Here is a 12,310-nt window from a genome sequence, read left to right on the forward strand (position 1 = left end):
GCAATTGCGGACTTTATTTTAAAGGAGAGACACAGACAAAGCACAAGTTTCTCATGTCAAAATCCGTTTACTGGTCGTGGAGTAAAGATGCTAGAAAGTGAAAACAGCTGTTTAATGTATTCAGTGACTCTACAGTAGCTTTACATTTAGGAAAATCCCCACAGTCATGTTGCTTGAGTAAACGTCTTTTAAATTAATGGGTTTTTTTTGTTTGTTACTTTGTTTTTAATTTACATTGTACTTGTCATTGTTTTTTTTTTCCTTTTCGTTAAGTTAACAGACACCACAATGTAGCCTCTTGTGTGTATTTCATTGATGTTTAATATTTATGAAACAATAAATGATTCAAATGAAAATAGGCTCAAATGTTTCAGACTTCATAAAAGGCCGGCGAGGGTCAAAAGCACACCGGTTTGTTGATATTGATTTTATTTATTAATATCAACCTGCATTGTCCCATCATTTGTGTGATGATATGATATCAAATGTAAATGAATGCAGTAACACAACAAACTCAGTCTGGCTATTAGGAAAAAATATTTTAACACTAAACCTTTGATTTTAGATAATCTGAAAAATATGGTTGAAAAATATGCTTAAAAATAGGTTTATTATCTTCACACGCTGGCTAGAGAAGTTCAATTGATCGATGCCCAGTAGATGGCAGTGTTGGCTAGATTTTTCCCATGCCTTCCAAATTTGGATTCTAGTGCTCACTTGGTTATACTGTGAAATAGAAATGAGTCGCTTGGCTGGTTGAACACAAAGCAAAAGCTGAATTAATTCATGGCAAAGTGCCTCAAATTGATTTTAGGTATAAGAAGTGATGAACTGAGGTTTTTAAGCTGTCCGCTCCTGTTTCCGCTTGCACACAAGAATCCAGAAAAGCAGTGTGTTATGAAGCAATGCTGTCAGTGATGTGCCGTGAGTCTCTGATGATAGGAATAATGTTTAACTAATGAGGACAGTCTGTCTCCTGCCCTTCAGATGCCCCTACCCCCTGGCAAGCCGTGGTTGCCTGGTATTCAAGGAAACTTATGAGCCATAACTGTACATCATTTAAATTGTGGTGGTGTGGTGGACATCCCCAATAAGAGACAAAAATGTCTCTTTTAGTTGTCTTTGACTTCTCCTTTAACCATAACACGGGTTTGAATTTGCAATTAAACGTTAGTGAGAAAGAAATATTCATCAAACAAGGGGGTGAATGAAAGCAGCTGGCTAGTGCAAACATCCACAAATATACATATATGCAGCTCACACACATCAAATGAGGAGCTGAGGTCTGGCCCTGGGGCATGAACATGGATTAATGTGGCCAGCATGATTATTTAATTTATAACTGTCCTGGACCTTTTCAGATAAGACCATTTTTCAGGTTGCCATCCATTAGCACCTTAAGACTGCATCTATTAGCCTGCCAAGCACTCAGAGCTCCATTTAAAGGGCCAGAACCCTGCCTGTTTAGCTTGCACTGTAAAGCGCTTTGAGTCAAGCTTTCCTTGTGGCAAATTTAGACATGTCATATCCCAAAATACTAAAGTGCAAAATGTTTCAAATTATCTGAAAAACGACACTTTGGATGTTAAGACAGGATATAACTTTAAAGTTAAATGTCACGAGGAAGGTTCTTTCACCAATTCGTCTGAATCAGCTGGTGATCGTCAAATCCATCACTGGTAATTTCCTTTACGGTGTAGTCGTTGAAGTGGCTGAGAGTTCATAAAATCATAACTGTATAACTTGTAGCCCCACTTTTTATGTCGTATTTACAAGCAGTCAAAAATGTCCTCTCTCTGTTCTCCCGCGCTCCCTTTAGACCCTCCTCCGGCCTTCTGTAAAAGCAGCAGAGGAAAATGGTCCACATGCAGTAAAAGTAAAATGTAAAATGGCTGCCTTGGCTGGGATTCTCCTTTCTCAGCAGCTTGGTACTCACTGACCCCATTAATCCATTCATTCATCTACAGGAAGATCCTTCCAAAGGCCGTTACGGCTCACCCTACTGCGTTTGCCCAGCCCAAACCAGCCCTGTCATGGTCTTCTCACTCACACTGCTGCCCGCTGTAAGAGGTTCTGGTCCTAGATCAATGTAATTGGCACTGCCTTTTAAATTTAATACGAACAGCCATATAAATGAGACTTGAATTTAAAGCCTTTTACTACTTAGCTGTAACTCCGCACTTGTTTTGAAAGCTGTCATTTTCTTTTATGGTGACACCTCCCCATCCCCCAAACACACGCACCCAATCTCCTACCCCCTTACCGCAAATCTCAAAGTAGAAGCCTAAAGACAGAGAAGCGGCCTATAGCTTTAAGAATAGGTGGTAAAATGAAAACTTGAGCTTACTTTACTGTCAGCGTGTACCATCATTGGCAAAGATGCCTCGTCTTTCAGCCAGAGCAGCCTGTAAATAGGTAAACAATCAATGAAGTTTCTGATTAATTAAACTGTTGGACTTTGTTCAGCTGTGCGCAGACTTGGCTCTCGCTGTGACGCAGGCCGGGTGCGCTTTAAGGGACAGGAGTGGGCTCGTGTTAATGTTATCCTTGGCTCACTGGCTTTGACATCAGGTCGAATATGAGGCCACAGCTGCTGCCATTCTGACAATTCAATGTGTCTTTCATAGAACGTGAGTGATCGTGTGAATTAGAAAGGCAGGTATGCGTGTCTGTCTGTAAAAACATGCCTGTGTGTGTGAATCAGTCTAGGTGGATGTGAGCTTGCATGCGTAGTGAATGCTGTTCATTTTGCTTGTGTGCATTTTTTTGTTTATGCCTGCATATGCATGCTCATGCATACGCTGTAATTTATGTGCAAACACATATGTTTCAGCGTCCCCACATGCTGGTCGGTTCACTCGCACGTTTATAAACAAGCTCTGCCTTTCACAAGACCCAGACATACATTGTACTTGTCATTTTCCCTCATTTATTTATTTTTTACTGCATTCTCGCATGCATAGACTGTAAAAGAGAGGGTTTTATACACGAGTGAATGCCATGACTTGGCGATACCATGCGCTATACCCCTCCTGTGCTGATTTGAAAGCTTTAGTTTGTCCTACGTTAAGCAGGTCAGAGGAGCCCGTTTGTTTAGATTCCCAGCAAATCTGTTAGTGGGAAGGGAAGCTATGTCTAAAACATATCAGATCAAACCTTATGTATCCTCACTGGCGTGCATACACCAGTGTGCATACAAATTACAGGTGTAGATTAAAAAAAAATGCTGCAATGGCTATTCATGGTGACATGTGACGTGAGTATTGGCCCTAGTAGCCAGTCAAACTGGCTAAAATATAGCAGTTTAGGTCAGCAGTGGGAATAGATGTGACAACATGGGAGGAGAGAGGGTGATAAAGAAAGGAGAGAGAGCCCTTATTATGTAGCGTGAACTCAGCCAAGCTGTATATCCAACGTCTGTCTCCGTAAGCCCTGAGCACTTGCTATGTGTTCATCTACACACAGCGATGCCATTTGTCCCTAGCAGACACACACGCAAACACACACGTTCCCCCTCAAACAGACTTCCGTAGCTTGTCTGACAAATTGAGCACATTTGTTCACTGGAGAAATTTTCATTGAGCAACTGGGTCTTCTCTGTGTCTCCTGTTGTTTCTCATTCAGAGGTTTCCTCCCCTCTTTCTCAGTCTGCGGGTAGATTGTTTACAGCAGGACGTGCCTGGCATCCTCTCACTTGGCATTGGGAGACAGCGACTTGGCTGCTGCTGGTAACCCAACATCATTCACAGCCCCAAAGCCTGCTTCAGTGTAATTCATGTGCTTTTGGGAGACATCCTTACCGGAATAGAGAGCATTTTTGTTGATTATTCCGTCTGTTTTTGATTACATCCTGGCCTTCCTCTGACAGCTACTGGACAATTTAGCTATCATTCCTAGATGGGTTAATGGCTAAAGGTTTATGTTGTGGTTCAAAACAGTAGGTTGGCACAGATTTTCACTTGTTACAGCGATGCGGTTTGTGTGTGAAAGTGTTAATTTGTGTGGCAGTACACATGTGTATCTAGCTAAGCTAGCAACATGGCTTAAGAATGGGAATGTCAGCTAGTCAGTCCACCAAATTTTCCGTTTTGTAAAGACATTAAGTCTGTTGATCCCTGGACTTAAGGTGCATTTGGCTTTAACTTTAAATTTGCTTTTTGACAATTTCACTAACAAAGACTTCTAGCAGTGAATCTGCTGAAATCCAGCTTGGGGAGGGACCAAGAAAACATTCTACTTCATGACATGAGGTCTCTACTACAAAGAAGGCTTTGGACCTATCCAGGTTAACCCTGAGTTTTCTGTACTATGAAGGTGCTTCACTTCTTACCCAAGTGTATCAACATGATGACTTCTGCTGGAATCCTAGCCTGCTTCAGATTAGAGATCAACAGGGATGAAATGACCGCCTGCTGACCAATCAATTCTCCAGAAAATAGTGTAACTATTGCTGGAAGAGCCTTCAGGCATCTGTGCGCAGTTTGTTGGAGAGTCTGAAGGATAAAAATAATAAAAACTATAACGTTCTGAGTCAAACTTAAGCATTAATGTAACAGTGTTGCTATTCGCCCAGATGTGTTAATGGAATACTTTATTCTAATTCATCTGATTCTCATGTGTCTTAATGATAGAACTGTGATATTAATGAGTCTGTTAACTTACACTGTTGGCTTTTTTGCTGGTTTTCCTTCACACTATTAAATAAGCAATACCTGCTATATTTACTGTATAAATATAGTAGCTTTTTTCCAGTCTTACTGACACAAAAGCTTTAAAGCACACACATATTCATGCTGACTTTCAACAGCAGAACTACTGTACAGAGTTTTTCCTCTCTCAGGGCTGATTTATTTAAATGGATGAAAACGTAGTTTTTCCTTCTCTAATATGTGTCTTTTTATAATTTTCTGATATTCCGTTCTTTTATCTTCCTTTGTAAAATCAAACCCTCTGCTGCCAGTAGACTTATCTAAGTGTGTGATTGGTCATTGCTGCAAATGCTGTGCAGAGGAAACCCCGAGTTAACTTGCAGAGTTGATAGCTCCATGTGATTGCTTAACCTGATTGTGGATGTTAGGATGAGTGAATCCAGGTAATGAAAAGATAACCAGGGTATGCTGAACTTGCTTTGTGGTACAAGGCCATGGTCTGTCCCTCTCGGCTACAAAACATGATGTAAAGTATTTTGGCTCAGATTTTGAGAGCAGTGTGGCACAAAAGCAAAATTTCCCTTCATGTTTCTTGTTTTTTTAATTTTGTAAAAAAACAAAACAACCCCCCCCCCCCCCCCCCCCCAGCATAATTGATGTGCAGAAATTCAACTTAAGTATATTGCACAATCAATTAACCTGGCAGTATAGATCACATGTTTCACGTGGTCTCCAAAGAGTCGCAGTGATGCTCAGTACTATATGTTAGCAGTTTTTATATTAACAAATATTTGCTCAAACATCAGTAAATTATTTGCCAATAGATATAATACAATTTAAAAAAAAATTTAAAATGTTTTTTATTTAAATTGACAAACTTCTTTTTGCACTTGTGATGTCATTGCTTTAAAATATGAGAAGGTGTGTGGACAGTAAAGTCTCCCCTGTGAGGCAGTCATAAGTCTTACTTGCCAACGACATAGCTATTGACTCTAATGCTTGCAACGTCTTTGAATTTGTACTTTTCCAGGATTGCTAGTAAAAGAAGAAGTAATTAAACCACACATTGACAAGTTTTACAATCCCAACAACTCCATCAGTCCTAATATGGTGACACAATATCTGTCTAGCAAGTCATGTCAGATCTGTTTCTGCATTTTTAAAACAAAATAATCAGGGTAATGCTTTGAGCCGGACTCACCAGCAGTATTTGGTTGTATTAGAATTTGCAGCTTGTTGAGAAACACTGAGGTAAACGTACATTGTTTAGATGTTTAGATTTTGTATGAGCAGATCTGAGATCTGTCGGCTGGAGAAGGGGGAAAAAAACAACAAAAACAAGCCCCCCCCCCCCCCCCCCCCAAAAAAAAAAAACAAAAAAAAAAACCAAACAAACAAAACAAAAAACAACAACAAAAAAACAAAAAACTGGAAGCTGCTTAATAATTTACATACTAACTTAAAGTTTACGATTGTGCCGCTTGTGACATTTGCATTTTAAGTTCATTCTCAGAGAACTAAAAAGCATTACTTCAGGCTCTTGGCTATAAGTCACCAGATGTTTAATCCATCTCATGACTGTTTGACAAGCCCAGTCCCTGTTGTTTATCCAGCTGTGATATTAAACACTATAAAAGAGAGGATATTGGTGTCTTGGAGGTGTAAACAGAATTTGTGCCGTTTGACCCTTGAGATGGATGTGCATGCTCTGAATAGCGCAAGCTTCTGCGTAAGTCCTTTAGCTGCTCTCTGTCGGAGCTGTGTGTGCTGGGTAAGCTTGAATTTCCTTAAGTGTGGACCACCTATAAGCAAGCACCACCATCGTATCTGTTTTGTTTTGTTTTTTCTGTGCATTTATATGTTCATAAACCATTGAGCGCGCCCAAACTGGTAGCACAAGTCTAACCCATGTGTTGTTTTAACTTTTCAGAAGGAATAAGCTACTAACAGTGAGAGGTTAGCAGTCTCTTATTAGGGAGCTTTTAGACGGTGTAATTATATTCCTAAAGCGTTTTCTGCTAGTGCATTCTTATGTCAGTGCAAGAGTGTACATGCAACTTTCCCAGGGGGGGCTACCTGATCCAACTACATTATCCACCGCACATCAAAGGGTTAAGAGCTGTCTGCCTCTATAGTCATTAAGCCCTCTCTTAGCCACAGTAAATCAACGCTGTGCCAGCAACAGCTGCGCTGATCACCTATTAAAACTTCCATAATGTGCGGTGTGTACGGAGTGGGGCCTGTAAGCTGACACTGGCCAACAGACTCAAGATAAAGGCCATATTGAACCTCTGATCTGCTTCGCATCTCGATGGCAAACGAAGTAAAGCTGGGTGGGGATGACAGAAAAAGCTTTGTTATTAAAGCTCCAGTTGGCAGAAAAATAAAGGGCGTAGTCTGAAAAGAGACTGACAGACCTCCACCTGGATTCAGATCCCACTTTTACAAGTTACAGTGCTCCGCTTAACCGATTGTGCCACTGCAGCTTACTTCCTAGGGGGATTTTTTTTTTGCTCATTATTCAATACACCTGATATGCTCTTAAAGGATCATGTGATTGGCCAAAGTCTCCCAACAGGGGTTTGGATTCTCTAAGGTCTATAAGCAGAGCCCAGAGGAGGTACAGGAGTCTAGCTCCCTCTCAACTAAATTGAAGTATGCTGAAAGGTTTTTGTGGCATTTTTGTCCAGTGCTTTATGACCTCTTAGAGCCTGTAACTATACAGGAGAAGAAATGGATATGTCATATATTATAAATGGATTTATATCTTAAGGCACCAGACTATAAGATGATAAAGGACTTTGAACCCTATATCCAAAGCTGTAGATTTCACAGGCCAGAAAAAATAGTGCTTTGTTTGTTTGTTTTTATGTAGTGGCACTGGAGGAAATCTTTATATTTGATTTTTCAATTAAGAATCCCACATCAAAAAATGTTATGAAGTAAAAATATGCAAACTTTAGGTAAGGTTTCTTTGAGTTTCCTTGGTTCAACGCAGAGGGTGATCTTCAAAGAATACTCTCAAATGACTGCCTAGGTGTGGCACATATGACACATGCTAGCTTTAGCTGGTACAGTTTGCTCTGGATCTTTTATTTATTAGTTTATTAGTAGTTGGCGAACAGCTTGTCGTTGCGTTACCGCCTCCTTCTTCCTTCTTTAAGTATTTGCATTCTACCAGTGAGTTGTTTATTACACAAAAAAGAAAAATCTGTGTTTCACACCAATAAATTCATCCACATTTTTATGACTTAATGACTACTAAAATGTTGTAATCACACTGTCATGCTTAACAGTTGGTCTGAGGCGTTTGTGCTGTGTTTGGTTTTCGCCAAACATGGTATTGTGCACTGTGGCCAATCATCTCCTCTCCGGTCTTTGTTCTACGTCATGTAGCACTTAGCATGCTAACTTAGGCCTAATTGAGGTTACGTCCACACATACATGGGTATTTTTGTAAATGGAGATTTTTCCATTTTTGTTTAAAGAAAAATCCCGTCCACATGTAACCGCAAAAACGAAGTAAAACGCTGTCAAGAACATGCCAAAGTAACAGGTGGCGATATAATCCTAACCGTGTAGAAATGTTGGCCAATCGGAAGTCTAGAAGCCTGGGAGGGAAAGAGTAAACAAAGTAACTGTGTGTGTATATGTAAGACTGCAGAGAGCAAGATTAACAGCAACAGTATTTTGTCTATATGTGCCATTGTAGAAATTCATCTCATGTAAACAATAATGTGGTGCACAGCGTGAGGTCAAAAAAGGCGCACACCTTTGATGTTTTTGAACATCTCCACCTCGGCAGGACTTTTTAAAAATCTCACTACTCAAAACTGAGTTTACGTGTTTTTTTTTTCTTTGTTTGTTTGGTGTGAAACACAGATTTTTCTTTTTTGTGTAATAAACCACTCACTGGTAGAATGCAAATACTTAAACAAGGAAGAAGAAGGAGGCGGTAACGCAACGACAAGCTGTGGACGAAAGGCCCAAATGCATAGAAAAAGCTGCGTTTTCAAAAATACCCATGTACGTGTGGATGTAACCTGAGTCTGAAATCAAGCTGATGGTTTTTGCTTTACTTGTTTGATTTTTGCAGTTTCTCTGAGCAATGCTTGGTTTGACATTCGGACGAATTTGCTGGGACGTCCATATTTTCCACTTGCGAATAATCTTTCTTACTATAGAATGATGGACTTAAAACTGTTTGGAAATGGCCCCATAACCTTTCGAAGATTGATGGGCAGCAAGAATTGCTTCTTTTACATCATTGCTCTGGGTTTCCTTCTTGACAGCACGTTAACACACATGATTGCTCCAAGCCAGCGACTGCCAAAACTTCTACTTTTATAGTCGTGCTTATTCGTTGAGTTCATCATAAAGTTTTAATTAATAAATCACTTGAACCTGAAAAGTTCAAATCAATATAAATAAGTAAATATTTCCCTCTTAGATGGTGTAGAACAGAAGTAGAAAGTGACATGGAGAAAAGACTCACATAGTTACATTTCACCACTGTTTATATGATCAGAGCTACCCACATCCATATATAATGGCTCTTACAAAACACACACACACACAAACAAAGAAAAAAAACAAGTTTGCTTTTAATGATCAATGCAAAATATATAAAGAAATTAATCTCAACATTGACGCAAACTCACAGCTGTTCTCCGCAGTTATCAAAACCAGCCCCACGTGCAGAAGACTTGAAGATAGGCTAGCTTTTTTTTTGTCACTGATTTTAATGAGGAAATTGTGTGGAAATCAATAGTGAGAGTAGCTTACTGAACTACTGTCAGTCTGTACAGAAGCACACACTCAGGAGGGCTGTCTCCATGGAGACACAAACAGGGCATGAGACTACCCTCAGGTGAATTCTCTGTGTGGCTCCGCCAGCTGAATTGGTCCATTTAGGTTTCATTTTCTTTCTTGTCCACATCTTTCTTTTTCTCCCTTTCTTTCACTTTCACTCCCACCGTTCAGCCGCGGACCCTAACCCGACTTCACTGCCGTCTTCTTTCATTCACCCACTTTCTGTGTCTCTCCCACTGACATGCAGCGCGGCTAAAATTCAAGAAAAAAGATAAAATTGAGTCTTTATACATAACAACTGTCTCAGGCCATTCAGGTGATAGATGCTGATTTGCCCCTGCTAAGGTTGCAGAGATGTTTGTCAGCTGATCTCATATTGCGGTCCATGCATGCTGTGTTCTTCTCTCTTTTCTTTCTGACAGAATTTCTTTTCACCCTTTTTTTTTGTTCTTACCTCTCTTTGACACATTTTTTTCCCCTGATTTTCATTCCTCACTCACACATGTGCATACTGATTGTTTTTGCTCTTCATTAAACAGACCATATATGGCTTATGTCTCTGTTTCCTTCATCGCAAGGTACATTTAGTGCTTAGGGTTTGTTTCGAATTTAGCACATCAACCCCGCTGGATTTGTTTGAAGAAAACGAGAGATGTCTCCAAAATGTCTGATCAAAGCCTGGCTTAGTTGCCCAGGGGCTTCAACTCATGTTGAGAAGATGTCCAAGTGCCAGTCATGGAGCTTATGAGTGCGTAGTATCTAAGCAGATTGTATATTTTTAAAGTGCTAGATATAAACGAGGAGGAGAGAAGAGCAGAGCCATCCAGTGAAGGACATGGATGTGTTTAAGGGCTCTGGCAACCGGCACTGGAGGCCTGGCAGCTGGGCAGAATTCTTTTATATCCTGCTATGACAGGCATTTTTATACATACACATAGGCATGCATGCAAGGCTCTCTTTCTCTTTAATATGCTCACTCACCACTTGTGCTATTATACACACTGATATCCCTTTTCATCGTAGCAGAGGCTATTATCGAGCTGGACTAGGTGGGAGAAAAGGGGAGTGTGTGTTCAGCAGCTTAAACTGATGCACCCATGTGTCATCGTCACCCTGAGAAGTCTGTGGTGAATGTGGAGGAGGGTAACAGTTGCCGTGACCACCTGCATCCCAGTATAGGAGAGATTTTCCTCTCTGTTTTGCCTTCTTTCCTATTTCGTCTCCTTTTTTTTTTTTTTTTTTTACCCCCAGAAAACATAAACGCAACATGAGAAGACGAGATCAACACACCCACTGCCTTACATGTGATGGTATATACTAGACTTGCTAGACTAGGTAAGCTCATATTCCCCTGGACCTGGGCAGATGCTATTGTATTGTGATGAATGGAGTGTCTCCTGTCGCTGTAGCCACGGGGCACTGCAGTGGTCCACTGGGATCCTGTGGGTGCTTGGTGGCCTTTCTCCTAGGTTTCCTGTCTCCTGATTCAGCACCAGCTGTGCACATCAGCAGGAAAACGAACAGGCGAAGGGTAAAAATAATTCACTTGAGATTCCTGTTATAATGACCCTAGGCAGTCAGATAGACAATGGTCTTCCTTTTTACCTGATAGCAAGCCAGGCAAAGTGTACAGAGGGAAGGATTGTTGTCCACTATATGGGAGAATGGTCACTATAGATAATGTGGATCATGTAGGAATATGCTATATTTAGGTTATCTGAAGAAAATGTGCCAAAATTATGAAAATACAGAGGAGTTATCTTATCGTTATGTCACGCTAATAAAAACCTGTGTTGCCTGTGACAGTTTATTCTAAATCATCTGGATATGATTTCTGCTTGTTTGAACCACCACAGAACTGCATCCATACGGAGACACTTAATCAAGAGCTGAACTTGGCAAATTTGTCTTGCGGTTTGAAGACAATCTCTGACAGTTGCCCCGCCTGACTCTATGCCCAGAAGCCACTCTGGCATTGAGGGAGACTGAGCTTTATGACAACAATGGCGGGCGTGCCAGCGGAGCCAGGCAGTCATCGTGGTAGCGACCAGGGTGGGCTGTCAAAGAGAGCTGTGTGGCAGCACTGTGCGGTTGAAGCGCCTGCTCTCTCCATAATGGAACAGCTGTTTGGAGCGCGGTGCGCCAGGGCGCTGGAGCACAGAGTAAATAGAGGAGAAGAGCAAAGTAAACAGAGGAGGGATGGTGGGAGCTGCTTCTCTGCTACCGTGAAAGAGGGTAAACACCCAAGAGAACTAGATGGAGGGGTTGTCATCACAGGAATGCACAAACACCACTACACAAGAAGGTGTGGAAAGAGAGGAGGCGTGTATTGTGAAAGAAGTAAACCATAATGCGCTATTGTGGCCTCAGGTCCCATACCATTTCTGACCTGTATGTTTTCATTTTGATGGAAAGGATTAATTATAAGAGTTTAAGGCAAGACTCATACACTCACCAACCACTTATTTAGGTAAAACGTGACCATTTGCCTTAAAACTGCTTTATTTCTTCATGGCACAGATTCAGCGACGTGCTGGAAACATTCCTGGTTCATATTGACATGATAGCATCACACAGTTGCTGCAGATTTGTCGGCTGCACATCTGTGATATGAATCTCCTGTTCCACCGCATCCCAAAGGTGCTCTTTTGGATTGAGCTCTGATGACTGTGAAAGGCATTTGAGTACAATGAACTAATTGTCATGTTCAAGAAATCAATTTTAGATCATTTGAGCTTTGCAATATGGCACACTATCAAGCTGGAAGCAGTTGTCAAAAAGAATGGATACGGGCAGCAACAATACTCTGGTAGGTGTGGTCTTCTGCTGTTGTAGCTCATCTGCTTCAA

The sequence above is a fragment of the Neolamprologus brichardi genome, chromosome 4 (genome assembly GCF_056152115.1).
Source record: "Neolamprologus brichardi isolate AB-2024 chromosome 4, ASM5615211v1, whole genome shotgun sequence".
NCBI classification, from domain to species: Eukaryota; Metazoa; Chordata; class Actinopteri; order Cichliformes; family Cichlidae; genus Neolamprologus; species Neolamprologus brichardi.